General features: G+C 46.5%; 1 protein-coding gene across 1 annotated transcript in view; it reads left to right on the top strand.

Moving 5' to 3' along the window:
• The window catches only part of LOC126541820 (uncharacterized), a 74,077-nt gene that overhangs the window by 45,801 nt on the left and 9,520 nt on the right, over positions 1–18,756 (top strand). The gene's annotated exons all lie outside the window — the stretch shown is intronic.

The following is an 18,756-nucleotide window of genomic DNA, read 5'->3' on the forward strand; positions in this document are numbered from 1 at the left end:
TGGAGAAACTTCCCTGACGCTTATATGAGCGGAAAACCAGGGCTGGGATAATATGTTTTCTTAAAGGGGTGGGTGAACGTGCGAAAATTTCAAATACGAATCAAGCACTACCCACTATACTTCATTGCGCAAATCTTTTGCAGTGTTGCCGAAGGTACGAAGCATACACAGGCAATATCCTTGCGCAGCGGATACGGTCTGGTTAAGGTGGATGGATAAAGGTGGATAGCAGAAGATAGGGTGGACGGAAGGTCATTAATATAAATTAAAAAGTTTTGTTTTTGCTTGATTCAGATTACAGCAATGTGTGACCATACGTTGGGACCTTTGCGCATGCAGGTCGTATATCACAAATTCAGCAGCCGCTGAGCAGACGACGCGGCGCGGATGAATGCCTCTGGAGGGGAATTATTGGCTAAGAAGTTTTGTAGCTTCCACAGTGCTGGGGCAAAGGACTTGTTGACTATTCATATTCGAAACGGAACCACTGGGTCTGGTAAAAAAACAGAGCTCGAAAGAACATACGCATACATGCGCACACCCACACACGCAATCGCCCAAAAAAAAGAATCCCCAGAGACGGGAGTGTTTGCTTGCGTTCTGGTATGTTTTTTTGCGCTCTAATTTGTTTTACCAGACTGTGCTACCAACTTGCACAACAGCACGTTCCATGAATTATTCAGGGTTTTCGAATATTCAAAACTAACGAAATATTTCGCAACAAGCGAATGATAAAGTGTGGTTACTGTCCTCCATTTGCTAAACAAGATAGCACAGAACTGCGAAAGCGACAAAAATTGTCAACAGAGAAAAAAAGTAAGTTTATGTATTGATTTATTTATTTGTTTATTTCAGGGCCAAAGGCATTACAGAGGGGAGTGGGTAATATGGGTTACAAAGACAATGAATTTTGTTACAAAGACAGTGAATTTTGTTAGAACATAATTTCAACATTCTCCAAAATAAACAAAGGTTGTTAGTGCATCGCAAAATCGTTGATTATCTTCAACGGCTGCAATATTGGGAGCGAGGCGGTTCCATTCGACAGATGTCTGGGGAAGGTAGGACTGAAAAAAAGCTTTAGTATTGCATTTTTTTATGCCAACCTTGTGCCGATGATCAATGCGATGGGAAATGTATTCCGGTGGTGAAATAAAATCGTCATCCCGGCCACGGCGGCCGCATTTCGATGGGGGCGAAATGCGAAAACACCCGTGTACTTAGATTTAGGTGCACGTTAAAGAACCCCAGGTGGTCGAAATTTCCGGAGTCCCCCACTACGGCGTGCCTCATAATCAGAAAGTGGTTTTGGCACGTAAAACCCCATAATATTTTATTCTTTAAAATAAAATCGTCGTGTTGCGTGACGTGATGATATACCTTGTGAAATAGAGTGAGGCGACTGATTTTCCGGCGAGATTTTAAAGGTGGGAGAGAAAGGTTAGCTTCATGGCTGTGATACTTGCAGTACGGTTGTAATTTGAAAAGATGATGCGAATGGAGTTATTTTGTATAAGTTCGAGAGAAGATACAAGATTTTCATGCCCAGGGTCCCACATATATGACGCGTATTCAAATTCAGGTCGTATTAGTGATTTATAAAGTAGGAGCTTTAAGGACGATGGAGCAGCAGAGAAGTTGCGACGCATATACCCTAACATGAGATTAGCGTTATTAGTAACGTATTCAGTATGGGCATTCCATGTTAAGTTTCGTTATACATGTACGCCTAGATATTTATGATGCGACGGAATCAAGAGGAATACGCCATTAAGACAATAAGAAGGGGAAGTGTTAGAGCAGCGAGAAATGCGAATGAACTTACATTTGTTAATATTTAATTCCATTTTCCACGTTTTGCACCAGTTAGAGACCAAATTAAGATCAGTCTGGAGAGTATTAATGTCGTAGAGGTTATGTATTTCTCTGAAAATTACACAGTCGTCAGCAAAAAGGTGGATGGCAGAAGATGGGGTGGACGGAAGGCCATTAATATAAATTAAAAACAGAAGTGGTCCGAGGACGGATGCTTGTGGTACACCAAATAGCACGTTAGTAAGCGGTGAGGTTGTGCCATTAGTGAAAACAAACTGCCAGCGGTTGAGAAGGAAAGATTGAATCCATCTAAAGACATGTGGATCAAGACTAAGATGGATGGATGGATGCAAAACTTTAATGAAGGTCCTGAGGTACGCGACTCAGCGCGCTGCGGGCCGCTCCCACGTTGGGACAGTCGGGCCATGCCCGACCGCCGCATCGTGGGCCCTCTGGACAGCCCATAGTTGCGCCCCGGCATCGGGGCTCTTGATAGTGGAGAGCCACTTGTCCTCATTGATTTGTTCTGTGCCTCGTAACGAGGGGCAACGCCAGAGCATATGGTCTAGGCTAGCGATGGCATTGCAGTGCCTGCAAGAATCAGTGGCATAGGTGTCGGAATAAAGCTTGTGGAATAAAGCTGGGCTGGGATACGAGTCTGTTTGCAATAATCTGAGGGTCAATGCCTGTGCTCTATTTAACTTCTTGTGTGGAAGGGGAAAGTCTCTCCTGCCGAGATAAAAGTGCTGCGCAATTTCATTGTATGTGGTCGGTTGATCTCTGTTCTCCACCACTGCGGGCCGGCGTTGGAGTTCTCCATGGTCGCGGAAAGCTAGACCTCGTGCCTTGGAGTGGGCCAGCTCGTTGAGGTTTGTGGGGCCTCCCATGATGGATCCCATGTGAGCGGGGAACCACGTGAGGGTGTGGGTAGCGATGCTTTTGTCGTCGAGGATGCGACAGGCTTCCTTACACACAGCGCCAACGCTGAAGGCGCGGATGGCTGCCCTGGAGTCGCTGAAGATATGGGCATGTTTGTCGTCCAAGAGGGCCAAGGCAATGGCCACTTGCTCGGCCGCACGCGACGACGTGCTTCGTACCGAAGCGGCGTTAACGGTCGAACCCCTGTGGTTTATCGACACTACCGTGAAATTGTTGCTGTTGCCATACTGGGCCGCGTCAATGAAGCAGCTGCCGCCAGGGAGTTCTGTCGCGCGGCGTAGAAGCGCCACCGCCCTGGCCTTCCTTCTTTCTACATTGCGCTGGGGATGCATATTGCGCGGGGTAGGCGATATGAGGATGCTATCTTTCTGCTCTTTCGGAAGGCCCTGATAGGCGTCTTCGACAGTGGCCGGGGGGACGCCCATCTCTGTTAGGAGTCGTCTGCCTGCCCTGGTGCCGGAGAGCCTGAGAATCTGTGCCCTTTCTTGTGCTTCTGCAATTTCTTCCAGGGTGTTATGATTACCCAACTGCAGGAGTCGGTCGGAGACGTGCATGGCGGCCGCTACGTACGTGAAATGGCATAACAAGAAAGCGTGGACTAGCCTTATCAGATTCTCTTCGCTCAGGCCTCTCCTCCTGTTAGCCACCCGCCTGATTAGACCGATGACGCTATCCGTCTTCTTCGCTAGTTTGTGAATGGTGATGCTATTTGTGCCCGCCCCTTCGAGTGTCATTCCTAAGATTCGAATGGACGCGACTTTGGGAAACGGATCTCCGCCCTTGGTGTAGAGATTAATGTCGATTTCAGTGGGGGGTTTCCAGTTCTGTGGCTTGTGGCCCTTTCTATAGTTGGGCTGTAGAGAAGGAGCTCCGATTTCTTTAGGGAGCACCGGAGTCCCGTGTCTGTTAGAAAGCGCTCTGTAGTGTCGACAGCTTCCTGGAGAGCGGCTTCGACTTGTCCGTCACTGCCACCCGCGCACCAGACAGTGATGTCGTCTGCGTAGATCGTGTGTGTGTGATCAAGACTAAGATTACTTATGTTATAAAGCAGCAATTGATGGCACACTTTATCAAAAGCTTTCGAGAATTGTAGAAATATGCAATCGGCGCAAGATGACTGGTCAAGAATTCAATGCAATTTATCAGTGAATGACAGTAACTGCGTTTCGCAGGAATACATTTGACTGAAGAAAAAAAATGTTCCGCAGAAGAAAAAGAAAAGAGTTATCATCAAGAAAGGTGGCGATGTTTTTAAACATGATATGTTCTAGTAATTTGCAGCATGTGCTAGTGAGTGAAATGGGGCGATAATTTTGAGGCAAGTGCTTTACCGGATTTATGAAGTGGGACCACCTTTCCGATTTTCCAGTCGTTAGGGGAGCTTGATGAATCGAGCGACTGCTGAAACAGTTTTGGTAGTATAATTGAGCTATAAGTGCAAGTACTTTTTAGGAATTTAGAACTAATTTCATCATACCCCGGAGATGAATCGTGTTTTAAAGACTCGATTAATTTAGCAATGCCAGTAGCATCAATAGTTATTGGTGACATAATGGAAAATCCGTGGTGTGGAAGATCTGTGTCGGATCTCTGTGGAAGATATCTGGAAGAACAACTGTCGTGCTTGAGGAAAAGCTTTCAGTGGATGTTCTATTCAGTGCGGTAGCACAAAGATTATTTGGGATTATGTTGCCGGAGGTATCTTGCAAAGTAATTAAAGGGTCATGTGCAGGGTGTATAATACGCCAGAACTTTTTAACATTTGTGTTCAAAATAGATGGTAAAGTAGAAGACAAAAAGTTGTTCTTTGCAAGTTTCAGGGTTTTCACGTATTTATCGGAAGCAGTCTTGTATGTTGGCCATCGCTCAATAGAAGGTGAAAGTTTGTCAAGATGGAATAAACGTTTCTTTTTGTTAGATCACCTGATGTATGAATTGTACCAGGGTGCTTGAGGGTTAGAGGTGACGACGCGCTTAGGAATATTTGTCTGATAGTTGGTGTACCTTCGTTTTGAACAGTAGCAAATTTTCTTCGACAGAGCGAGTATCGAAATTAACAAGAAAATTACCAATAAATGCAGATAGTTCATAATTAATAGCAGCAAAGTTAGCCCTTTTGTAATCTAGGATGTTTATTTTAGTTTATTTGTTTTAGGACGTGGCGTATTAATGACAAAATAGAGCAGAAGATGATCACTGATGCCTGGCAGATATGTGGAGATCTGTAGCTAGCTCTGGATTTGTGGTTAGGATTAAATCTAGAGTATTTGCAGTACTTGTTACAGTCCTAGTGGCTTGCGTTACTGAGTTAGCGAAAACAATGTGCATAGATCTAAGAATTCTTTAGCTTGTGACAAAGGCAGCGATGAATAAGGCAGTTGAGTAGTCCAAAAGATACTTGGAAAGTTAAAGTCTCCGAGTGTAAAAAGCGGTGATGTAGGATAGCGTGTGCGAACCAGGTTTATAGCATCATGGAGTTCGCTAGTAAATGTGGACGAATAAGATGGAGGGTGGTAGCATACACCAATACTAATTATTGTCAGATGATCGATGACTACCAAAGCGAAAACTAGTTCCAGCTTTTGAATTGAATGCATGTATTTGAATGCATGTAGAAGGAATATCTTTTGAAATGCCAAGCAGACCATCACTGCCACGTCTTGTCGTCCTATCACAACGATACGTCGAGTAACGATGAGCGTCGTGAAAGATTTCAACACCAGACACGTGCGTTGGGAGCCAGGTTTCTGTTAGTGCAACAATGTGAGGTGTACATGTATCAATGGCGGAAGTTAGTATGTTTTTTAAGAATGCTTCTGACGTTGGTATAAAGGAGAGACACAGGAGATAACTTCCCACTGCCCCTCGCGATTCCTTGCAATACAACTTCCGATGCAGAATCGGTATCTATTCCACTGGCTTCGCCATGTGTGACAGTCCCATTGGTAGTGTCAGCGGTCACTGTCCCCTGCACACCATGTGCGCCATGTGTCACGACCTCGTCGACAGTGCCGGTGATTGCGTTGTACATAAAGCATCGGTTCTTGAAGCATAGCTTGTTGTATTGTACATAGTTTAAAAGAGCGAGGGCCAGCGTGGGTGCTACCAAATTCAAACAGTTTTTTTCGAGCCAAGCGTGTTGCAGGTGAGAAATCTTCACTGATAGTGATGCCTTTCGACTTGAATTCATTACGTAAGGAGAGTATCTTTTCTTTCATTTTTGAGTCAGTAAATTTCACTAGGACAGGACGACACTTATGTGAAAAAATGTCCAGGCACTGTGCACGCTGGATTAAAGCACCAGAGCACGAGTCGACGACCTCAGTCAGTGCTTCCAGTAGTTTAGATTTGGTATCTGCCGAAGACTCTTTAGCATCTGGTATACTCCGAAATATTAAGCCCTCACATCGTGATCTACCTTCAGCTTCGTCAAGACGAGACTGCAGAGAATCATTTCGATTATGCTGCTCATCCATCGATTTCTTTAAGTATGAAAGTCCTTGACTAATGTCAAATTTCGTGGCCTTTTCCTTGAGTTCATCAAGCCTCTTGTGCATGCCAGCTAACTTTGATTCAATGTTCTTTTGACTATTTTTAATTGCTTTTATGTACGCAGTTATTTCATCCTGACCTTTCGAGCTTTGCACCGTACGAGAGTGTACTCCTTTCAGGAGCTGAAACATAACCTTCATTTGATCAGATGGATCGTCTGGTAGGCTATCCACATCTAGGAGGGCCTCGGAGCAAGTTGTAGGATCCGGGTTTGACTCAATGTCATCCGAGCGCAATAGCAAGAGAACCAGCGAAAAACAATCACAAGCAATATCACAGCAAACCCGTCGGCATGGGAACAGTAACAAACAGCGATCGTCGCTCCTTTTTGCATGCAAAGAATAGTGTGTACGCACCTGCACGGTGAAAAAACGAAGCATTGGAGCCATGCCATTGTCACTGCTCCCATGCCCTCTGATTTCCCTGCTGAAACCAAAAAGACAACCTGTGATTTAATTTTGCTTGTAGTTTGTTATTTAGCGTTTCTGGATGGAGTATAGTGATTTAACAGCTTTATATCTTGCGGTACAAGCTGCGATGTTTTTTTTGCAACGTGCCCTGTTACATGTGTCCACGGCACACAAGTCCTTCAACAACTTTAATTGTTTCCTTTTTTTTTCACAACTTTAGATTTTTGATGCGAAATCATCAGATTGCCCATTGAGCGAAAAAGCCATGGGCGTCTGTAGCAGCGGAACTTCCCATTGGCTGCGACGCCACGTCACAAGCACGTTCCCATTGGCAGCGATGCCTCACGTCCTCGTGTCGCTGGTGTCTGCGTGCTGGCTCGGGCCTCGACGAAGCAGAGCGGGCGAAAGGGCAAACTTATTGCCACGCCATTGCATGAGGGGAGAGGGCATTGCCGTGACGCGACGTCACCCTCGCTCTCGCTCTCGCTCTCAGAAGTCTGTTGTCTGTATGTTCCTTGCCCGCACAAGCTATTGCCTGCGTTCTAACTGCGCCTCGGTGAAGCCAAATCAAAACGCGCCAAGAGTCTCAACGCGCTCGCTTGCCTGCGAGCTCATAACTCGAAGGACCGTTCAGCGGCGTTCAATTGAACATTAATGCTTTCACATTCAGAACTCGTAAGAAATGCTAAGGTGTCCTCGGATTTCTTTTTCTCTGTCTTCGAAAGCTTGCTTGCAACCAGGCTCTGAAGTAGTTGGAAGGCTATTCATGCAGCTTTTTGAATGACAATTTGTACTCTCATGTTAAAAACTGATCCTTTGTCCCTGACAGCTGTCTTTTGCACTGTCAGTACATGCGTGACAGCTAACAATATCAACATTTAACATTTCTGGTGTAATATGTGTTTCTGCGTTTGACCATTCGGTATTCAATTCAGTATTCGACAATTACTATTCGTATTCGATTCGTATTTGGAAATGCTTGTATTAGCCCACCTCTAATTTTATTCAATTTTCTTCGTAAGTTGTCACCATTGTCAGCGAATTGAGAGCAGTGGACAGTAAAATTGGGATAGACTCGAAGAAATCCTTAATTGTGTTGCAGTGCGGTCGAGTTACAATAACAGTATATTGTGTAAGGAATCTTCTGTAGTTTAATAGCTGTTAATTAACCAAATTGTGGTTGTTAATTTTTATAGTTTACTTACGATACCACAAGTACGCCAAGTTCATACGGAAGTTGTTTGAGCTCTTGTAGCGATTATTAGCAACGTTTTTAGGCTTCAAACGGAAGGACGCGAAATTAAAGAAAATCCCAGGTAGCCTCTTTTGCGCACATTATCTCACAAAATTAGTCAAACACGCTGGGGATGAACAAATCCTACCTTCAATTGACATGGGTGTGTGCAGGAGCGGTCATTGGCTCACTGTGTCCACCTTAAGGTACCTTTGCCCCTATTTCCAATGCCACTGGTGCTTGGGCGGCACCAGAAGTGCGACATTTCATTTCACTGATCATCACAGTGAAGGCCTTCGGCCTTCACGGTGATGAGACAAGGGAAGGGGGCAGTACAAACATGGTGTAAAAGTTGTGGCTAAAGAAAAAAATAAGCATACTAATAAAGCAAACAACCACGAAAGTTAAACAATGCTGATTTTGTACGAATTGAAACAAGTGAACGAAAAAATAACTAGGTCGTAAAATTGACTTCATCATCATCATCATCAGCCTGGTTATGCCCACTGCAGGGCAAAGGCCTCTCCCATACTTCTTCAACTACCCCGGTCATGTACTAATTGTGGCCATGTTGTCCCTGCAAACTTCTTAATCTCATCCGCCCACCTAACTTTCTGCCGCCCTCTGCTACGCTTTCCTTCCCTTGGAATCCATTCCATAACTCTTAATGACCATCGGTTATCTTCCCTCCTCATTACGTGTCCTACCCATGCCCATTTCTTTTTCTTGATTTCAACTAAGATATAATTTACTCGCGTTTGTTCCCTCACCCAATCTGCTCTCTTCTTATCCCTTAACGTTACACCTATCATTTTTCTTTCCATAGCTCGTTGCGTCGTCCTCAATTTAAGTAGAACCCTTTTCATAAGCCTCCAGGTTTCTGCCCCGTACGTGAGTAAGACACAGCTGTTATAAACTTTTCTCTTGGGGGATAATGGCAACCTGCTGTTCGTGATCTGAGAATGCCTGCCAAACGCACCCCAGCCCATTCTTATTCTTCTGATTATTTCAGTCTCATGATCCGGATCTGCAGTCACTACCTGTCCTAAGTAGATGTATTCCCTTACCACTTCCAGTGCCTCACTACCTATTGTAAACTGCTGTTCCCTTCCGAGACTGTTAAACATTACTTTAGTTTTCTGCAGATTAACTTTTAGACCCACCCTTCGGCTTTGCCTCTCCAGGTCAGTGAGCATGCATTGCAGTTGGTCCCCTGAGTTACTAAGCAAGGTAATATCATCAGCGAATCGCAAGTTACTAAGGTATTCTCCATTAACTCTTATCCCCAATTCTTCCCAATCCAGATCTCTGAATACCTCTTGTAAACACGCTGTGAATAGCATCGGAGAGATCGTATCTCCCTGCCTGACGCCTTTCTTTATTGGGATTTTGTTGCTTTCTTTATGGAGGACTACGGTGGCTGTGGAGCCGCTATAGATATCTTTCAGTATTTTTACATACGGCTCGTCTACACCCTGATTCCGCAATGCCTCCATGACTGCTGAGGTTTCGACTGAATCGAACGCTTTCTCGTAATCAACGAAAGCTATATATAAAGGTTGGTTATATTCCGCACATTTTTCTATTACCTGATTGATAGTGTAAATATGGTCTATTGTTGAATAGCCTTTACGGAATCCTGCCTGGTCCTTTGGTTGACGGAAGTCTAAGGTGTTCCTGATTCTATTTGCAATTACCTTAGTAAATACTTTGTAGGCAACGGACAGTAAACTGATCGGTCTATAATTTTTCAAGTCTTTGGCGTCCCCTTTCTTATGGATTACGATTATGTTAGCGTTTTTCCAAGATTCCGGTACGCTCGAAGTTACAGGGTGGCCTGTTTCTCTAGAACAATCTGCCCGCCATCCTTCAACAAATCTGCTGTTACCTGATCCTCCCCAGCTGCCTTCCCCCTTTGCATAGTTCCCAAGGCTTTCTTTACTTCTTCCGGTGTTACCTGTGGGATTTCGAATTCCTCTAGACTATTCTCTCTTCCATTATCGTCGTGGGTGCCACTGGTACTGTAGAAATCTCTATAGAACTCCTCAGCCACTTGAACTATTTCATCCATATTAGTAATGATATTGCCGGCTTTGTCTCTTAACGCATACATCTGATTCTTGCCAATTCCTAGTTTCTTCTTCACTGCTTTTAGGCTTCCTCCGTTCCTGAGAGCATGTTCAATTCTATCCATATTATACTTCCTTATGTCAGCTGTCTTACGCTTGTTGATTAACTTAGAAAGTTTCTAGCTGTAGGGTTAGAGGCTTTCACACATTGGCGTTTCTTGATCAGATCTTTCGTTTCCTGCGATAGCTTACTGGTATCCTGTCTAACGGAGTTACCACCGACTTCTATTGCGCACTCCTTAATGATGCCCACAAGATTGTCGTTCATTGCTTCAACACTAAGGTCCCCTTCCTGGGTTAAAGTCGAATACCTGTTCTGTAGCTTGATCTGGAATTCCTCTATTTTCCCTCTTACCGCTAACTCATTGATCGACTTCTTACGTACCAGTTGCTTCCGTTCCCTCCTCAGGTCTAGGCTAATTCGAGTTCTTACCATCCTATGGTCACTGAGGCGCACCTTGCTGAGCACATCCACATCTTGTATGATGCCAGGGTTAGCGCAGAGTATGAGGTCTATTTCATTTCTGGTCTCGCCGTTCGGGCTCCTCCACGTCCACTTTCGGCTATCTCGCTTGCGGAAGAAGGTATTCATTATCCGCATATTATTCTGTTCCGCAAACTCTACTAATAACTCTCCCCTGCTATTCCTAGTGCCTATGCCATATTCCCCCATTGACATGTCTCCAGCCTGCTTCTTGCCTACCTTGGCATTGAAGTCGCCCATCAGTATACTGTATTTTGTTTTGACGTTACCTATCGCCGATTCCACGTCTTCATAGAAGCTTTCGACTTCCTGGTCATAATGACTGGATGTAGGGGCGTAGACCTGTACAACCTTCATTTTGTACCTCTTATTAGGTTTCACAACAAGACCTGCCACCCTCTCGTTAATGCTATAGAGTTCCTGTATGTTACCAGCTATGTTCTTATTAATCAGGAATCCGACTCCTAGTTCTCGTCTATCCGCTAAGCCCCGGTAGCACAGGACGTGCCCGCTTTTTAGCACTGTATATGCTTCTTTTGGCCTCCTAACTTCACTGAGCCCTATTATATCCCATTTACTGCCCTCTAATTCCTCCAATAGACTCGCCTCACTAGATAACGTTCTAGCGTTAAGCGTTGCCAGGTTCATATTCCAGCGGCCTGTCCGGAGCCAGGGATTCTTAGCACCCTTTGCAGCGTCGCAGGTCTGACCGCCGCCGTGGTCAGTTGCTTCGCAGCTGCTGGGGGACTGAGGGCCGGGGTGTGATTGTTGTGTTCATATAGGAGGTTGTGGCGAAGTACTGCACCAGGGTGGCCAATCCTGCTCTGGTGAGGGAGTGCGTTACCGGTTCTGGTCACACCGGGATCAGGCCACACTCCAGGCCTGTTTATGCAATTTTATCAACACGCGGATTTTTTTTTTAATCCGGTGTAAAATTGCGCGGCACCGGGATTCGAACTACGCACCTCTTGCACGCGAGGCGGGTGTTCTACCTCTACGCCACCGCCGCTGCACCTCTAAAATTGCACCAAAATTGACTTATGTGAACTATTCAGAGTGGTTTTTAATGACCTATAAGCTATGAAAACTGGGAAAAATAAAGTGAACACCTACTGCCGCGATATTGTGTAAGGGGAAAGGGCAATGCCGCGACGCCACGTCGCTCTTGCTCTCGGAAGTCTGTGTTATCCGCGTGTTCCTTGTCCACAAAAGCTCTCGCTTGCGTTCTAACTGCGACTCGTTAAAGCCAAATCAAAACGCACCAGGCGTCTCAATGCTCGTTGACTTAAGTAAACTATTCAGAATGGTTTTTAATGAAATATAAGTGATGAAAACTAGGGAAAAAGAGTTACTGGAAGTTATTTCTTTAGGCACTCACAAAATTTCTTGCGGTCAATACAGGTAATGAAGTAACCAGAGAGCGAATCTCTCTGGTCCCCCCCCCCCCCCCCCCAAAAAAAAAAAGAAATATATATGATTGCATCAGGGAAGAATGAAGTGGTCATAGCTCTTGTGCGGCCATGTAAACGTGCTACTGCGAGCTGTGGCTATGGGAGAGGAAATTCGCAATGGTGGTTTAAACAGGTGGTGCCTTAAGCATGGATTGTAAAAGGAGTGAAGCAAACTATGACGTGATACGTGGTGGCATGACTTTAGTGTTGGTAGACCAATTGAATATCTCGTCTTTCCTGGTGCCACTCTGGATCCCTCGTATTAACAATTCACGTAGCGCTTGTTGGAATTAGTGAAAGACCTTGCTATATCTTGTGCAAAGATGATTCAAAGGTGCAATTTTGCCACCCTGCGTAGTGAAGTCCGTAGAGTAGGGTGTAGTTTCTTGTAGGGGGCCCGGAAGAAGTACGTTGGAGTGCGAGGACATGGCTGATCCTGCTTTGATCGAGTAGACCGGCTTGCCTGGTGTCCTGAATTGACAGATTCAATTGTGTTTGCATGACAGTAATTCTCCTGGTAAGTTTCCAGTATGCTGAATGATCACCCGTCACTCTCCAGGTCAACGGCAATTTGGACTGGAGCGTGAAAAGATGGCTATATATGTTTAGGGGGAAAAAATTCGCCTACGATTACAATACTCCCTTATGCGAAATTTGAGCACAGCTTTATACGTGTTCTCACTTCGCGCTGTATTGGCTGGCGCGGTCAATGTCTCATGCGGCACATGTTGCAAACGGAGCGAAGTCTGACGCGACTGCCTCGCAAATCAGGAGATCGCAAGAGGCAGCGTGTGGGCGCGATTGACAGCATATGCCGCAGACAGACCTCCGCTCATGCAGCAGTTTGTTTCCATATACAGTATGTGACATCGGTCACGTCATCGGTGAACAGACGACGCGCACTATTCTGGCACCATCTCTTAGCCATCGCATCCGCAGAGCCTGTCTTGCGCGGCACTAAGCTTCTCACCTTTCGCCATACCCTCCTCCACTTTTGACCTCACGGTTCCGCTGCACCCTCCGCCGCTTTCCGCCTCGCGCCCTCTTCGCTCTCGCCGGCATTCAGCGCTCCGCGTTCGCTTTTTGACCGTTCGCTCGGTCACGCCGAGGGCGCCAAAGGACGCTGACGCCGACGCTCTTCGCAGGAAAGGGCACCTACGATCTGTGCTATAAACAATTCAGCGGAACCCATCTATTGATGTGGCTATTCGGGAAGCGATTCGCCACATCTGCGGGGAAAGACCTCAAGAGTGGTGCATTTTCACGGACTCAAAACCCGCGCTGCAAATTTTGGGATGCTTCCTGCGCCACACCGCATATCAGGTTCTGGCACTGCAGATCACCGAGCTACTTTCATGCGCTCAAGAAAAAAACCACCGCATAGTGTTCCAATGGATCCCGGGACACTGTGGGCTCAACGGTAATGAGATGGCCGATGCTGCAGCAAGGCGCGCCCTCAGCAATGGCCTGCGAACTGTAGTGCCATTCTCCAGACCGGACATCACATGCCTCCTGTCGGAATTAATGAGGAGTGCGACGAGAAGATACTGGGCCCAGCCAGACGCTCGTCACGTCCGCCTTAAAAGGCTGGATCCCGATATGAAATTTCCTATTCTGCGTGGAATTCAACGCCCTCATACATGCCTGATACACAGACTGCGATTAGGCGTCACCTTCACGCGCAAATATTTGCACATTATTGGACGGACAGACTCCCCGGACTGTTCAGTGTGTGGCGCTGTAGAGACTATAGAACATGTGATCGTGGTGTGCCCTGAGTATGCGCGCGAAAGACTGACAATGGCAGATACATTGAGACATTTACACAATGGACCACTGTCGGAGGACCTCTTGCTAGGCGCATGGCCACAGAGTTGGCAGACGACAGAGACAATGCGTGCACTTTCACGTGTCCTAGGTGACACGGGCTTGGACTCACGCCTGTGATACCAGTTGTGTAATGTGTCCTTCACCTCGTTCCTCCCATTATCATCCCCCATTGTGACCCTTTTTCTTCCCCTCTTCCCCTTCCCTTACGTAGAGTAGCAGGCCAGATGCTCCATTATCCGGCCGACCTCTCTACATTTTCCAATCATTAATATACTTCTTCTTCCATCTATTGATGATTGTCGACGGTAATGCGTTTAGCGTCGAGCCAATACAGCGAAACAACGTAGTGCCGCTGTCGAAACGAGTTACGTACGAGCCGTGTACTGGAGCGGGATTACTTTTGCGCGCTTACGGAAGAACATTCAGCGCTATCTAGCGCCGCTGCCGCGAAGCCTGCGCGTGGTCTCCGAAACGCATCGTGCGCCGGTGCATGCGAACGCTGAGGAACGTAACGTGGCAGATGGGCTCCTCTCTCGCGCTTATTTTTGGCGCGCCATCTGGTGGCACTGCCGAGAAGGCCAGGCATGGCCTCCGTGGCGCACCCGGGCGCACCGGTGCCTGTGAACTCTGATAATTGTTCCCTTGCTCGCCGCACACTCAGTGACATATACTCGGTGACCCAAATTGGCTGGAAGTTCATTGAAGAGCGGCGCATTCATGGCGCAGCTCGCTAAAACGTTGGTGTGAAGGGCATTTATTGAAAAGCGGCACACACAGAGTGGATTTGTGGCGCAGCCTGTTGGTGCATCAGGTATACTGTCCTGGAACTCTTGTGGCATGGGGCAAAGTCCGCTCAGCATTGGAGAAATTCAAGGGATCCTTATTTTTTGTCATTGTAGAGTGGCACATTAATCCCAATGGCTCATACCTATAGTTACCCTAGTTGGCGTTAAATACGTGAATTGCGCGCTGCTACAATATTCAAACCGAGTATGCGCCAACTCGCCCAGAAAGAAGTTTTATTAAAGAGTGGCACGCACCTACGTACACGGTTTGTAAAGCTGCCTACGTACACATTACGAGTCACTTAGGTTGGCATCAAGGAGGTTTATTGAAGACCAGCACAGACCTAGTGGCGCATACCCAATGCTTCAAGTCGCCGTCAAGAGTTTCTTCGAGCAGTAGTACCTGTCCAGTCCCGCACCTACTGTGACCCATGTCGGCGTGAAATATGTTCCTCAGAAGAGCGGCACGCATGTACACATTGCCGCATACTCAGTGACTCGAGTTGGTCCGATGGTTGCTTCCGAACCCTCTTCCCTCAGCACAGCAGCCCGATGTGCTACCCCTCCGACCACGGACTACCCAGTGAACCAGGTAGGCGGGAAAACGGTCAAATACAAACAACTGTACCAACAAACATAGATAACCAGTCGGCCGTGTTACGATTGGCGTGTAACACCTCGGGCAAAAAGGATGCTCACAGACCATGTCTAATCGAAACGGAGGATGGATCTCCAATTTGCTATGGTTGTCTCGAGTGGTTGCCGGTCTGTGTGTGTGCGACTCTAGGCCGGGGAGAACTCTTACGAACTGTACGACTCTAGGGGAGAACCCTTTTCACAAACTGTACCACTCTAGGGGAGTGCCCTTTCCGCGAACTGTCCGACTGTAGGGGAGACCCTTTCCGCGAACCAAACAGGACCCGCGGGTTGCCGCCAGAGGAGGCAAGCACGTGCAACGTCGCCTAGGAGAAAGGATCAGCCTCCCATCCCCGGCCAGACTCAGTGCATGCCACGTGACGTTGACGTGAGCAAGATCCCGCCTACGATTTCAGCGAGCCTATTTAAGCGGCCCCGCAATGTATTTTCAATTCATTCATTCATTCTCTTCTTTTACATCCTTCACCAATCATTGAACAAACAGCGCAAGTTTCGCACTAGAACTCGTCTCGTCCCTGCCTGGTCGCCATGGTCTGCCGGACGCCTGCAGCCTGCCGACAACACCACGCTACCCAATAGTAACGCCGGTCGAGGTTCGGGTAACCGGCGTCGCAACAGCCGCCGAAAAGTGCGTGAAATGCGCTAAGAATGCCAACGAATTAAATGGCGATGGCGACGGCAGAAATGTGCCTGGAGTGTCCTTATAATTGCTATCGCAATAAAGTGAAGCTGGGCAGGCCGTGGAATGCGTAGGGCAGGTAACTAGTGGCCCATTAGAGTTACAGGATGGGTGCCAAGGGAAGGGAAGCGCAGTCGAGGACGGCAGATGATTAGGTGGGGTGATCAAATGAAATTTGCCGGCGCAAATTGGAATCGGCCAGCGCAAGAAATGGGTAATTTGAGATCGCTGTAAGAGGCCTTCGTCCTGTAGCATACAAAAAAAAAAAAAAAAGAAAGGCTGATGATGATGAAGCGCGAACGCCGATGATGTGGGATGCAGCTGTGTATAAGTCGGTGTATTTTCTCGCATATAAGCGGCGAATGCGGCATATGAGGCGATCAGCCGCAAATTAGCGAATTTTCTCGCAAAGCGGCGAATGCAAAATACGGGGCCGATCAGCTGTAAAGTGGTGTATTTTCTCGCATATAAGCGCCGAATATAGTATACAAGGCGATCAGCTGTATATTAGCGTATTTTTTCGAATGTAAGCGGCGAATGCAGAATACAAGGTGATCAGCTGTATATTAGCGTATTTTCTCGCATGTAAGCGCGAATGTAGAATACAAGGCGATCAGCTGTAAATTCGTGTATCTTCTCGGATATTAACGCCAACCTCGAAGATGAGGCGATCCTGTGTGAACTAACTGCCTTGTGTTATTGGAGTTAAGTGCCTCCCTGCAATACCTGTGCCCTTCATTACGGCCACTGCTGGTGGACCACATAAAACACGTCAATGGGGCCAGACAAATGGACTCGGCACCAAAACCGGTGACCCAGCTGGACTCCGACAGTGATGACTCGGACTAAAAAATGCAGCATCTTTCACTCGCTTTCTCTTTGCCGTTGCTTTTTCTCGCGCCCGTGGTGAATGACGACAGTGGGGGACGCGTGTGCGTAAGTTGGAGGCAAATGAAGTTCGTGTTACCAATTCAGGGAAAGATATATTGTTTTATTATACAGGATATGCAAAGTGAAACAGTCCGCACTTCGAACAAACGCAGAAAAAGGTTTTCCGTCGCTTGACTTTGAAGCAGTCCTCCGTGTCGCAGCTGCTGCTGCACTCGGTGTCAGATAACAAATTATCCTCAGTTTCATCGAGGCTGCTTGTGATGCGGAACATTTTCTTACGAACCTCGGCATCGTCTCGACAGCCAACGTTCGAATATACTAAGAGAGCGCTTGTGATGGCGTGGGGTTTCTTTTCCAGCCTCCTCCGTCCTGCAGATTACGGTGGCACTAAGATTTCTGCCTGCGTGTAACATATATAGGGTGTCCCAGCTAACTTTAGCCAAGCTGTAAAAAAAAACAAGATAAAAAAATTGTGGTGCAAAATGCGATTATAAGACCTACGGTATCTGGTCGTCAGATATCTGAGGACCTAGCGCCGTAGATTTTAAAATCGTATCTTGCACCGTGTTATTTAAATCTTTTTCTTTTCTTTCGTCGAACATCGTGGCTAACATTCTTTAGCCGGCACTCCCGGTATGAAAGCACGATAATTGCGACACTGTCGGAAGTAGTTGGCAAAAAGAATGTCGTTAATGTCGTAATTAGCGGGTTGGCTGAAGATTGTGGCACTATGTGAGCAAAAATATAAAAGAGGTGACTGGTCGACCAAGAGTCACGGGCGAGGGCAGATTATGTTATTGGGGTTCAATGGAAGATGACCAATATTTGCTCCATGAAATGCGAATGTGTCCGCGCGCGCGAAAGGAAGTATGCGTTCTCCGGGGCGTCTCTTGATCCGTTCTTTGCGAACTTGCTGTGATGTGCCGACACGCTTTATTTTCTTTGTAGAACAGCTCGTGCAAGGAATTGGTCCTCGCAGCCAACTGCGTTCGGCAACGTTCGACAACGTTCGGCAACGTTCGGCTGCACGTGTGACTTCCTCAAGAACGCGTAACGGCAGGCGGAAGCAAGAATGTGTGGAAGAGTGCGCAGTGCCGTCCACTCACGATGCCGTGTACACTGCGAACCTGAGCAGTTCACTTCCCGTCTTTTGTTGACGGTCATTTATTAAAAGCCACATCTAAGTTCTTTTTAAATGCGTCAGCATTCTTTGACGAGTACCGCAGCAAAATCTGTCCGTCGCGTCACACCTTAGATCTGCAAAATAAATCCGTGATTGGTAAAGTTAACACATGTAATCGTTATTATGGTGTAATAGATGATTGGTAGCGTCAGAAAAAAAGAAAAGAAAAACTTCAGACCGCTATTTGAACCACGGACAGCAGCGTGGCAGGCAGATGTCTGTGTGAGCCACATTACATTAATGTAAGAGATGTAGAGAGAGAGAAAAAAAGAAAGAAAGGAAGAAAATAAAACAAATGAAAAAAAAAATCCTGGTTACTTCACCGTCGCCGTGTCAAGTCGTAACAAAACAGGGAAATGAAGTTAACACATGTAATCGTTATAATAGTGTAATAGTAGATGATTGGTAGCGTTATAAAACACAACAAAACAATAAATAAAACTGGTGAGGTCGCCGTCACAGCGTCAAGGTCATAACAATAAAGGAAAATAAAAAAGGAGAAAAAGAAAAGGCTGTGGTATGACAAAAAAAGAAAGAAAAGAAGGAACACGGTTGTGACGGCATTTCGCCTAATTTGATACGATGTATCTGCAAAATAAATGCATAATTGGTCACGTTAACATGTGTCATCGTTATAGTAGTGTAATAGTAGATGATTGGTAGCAATGGGCAGACATGCGTAAGCTAGTTAAATAAGTAAGCAAAAGCGATGTAGCA

The sequence above is a fragment of the Dermacentor andersoni genome, chromosome 2 (assembly GCF_023375885.2).
Source record: "Dermacentor andersoni chromosome 2, qqDerAnde1_hic_scaffold, whole genome shotgun sequence".
NCBI lineage: Eukaryota > Metazoa > Arthropoda > Arachnida > Ixodida > Ixodidae > Dermacentor > Dermacentor andersoni.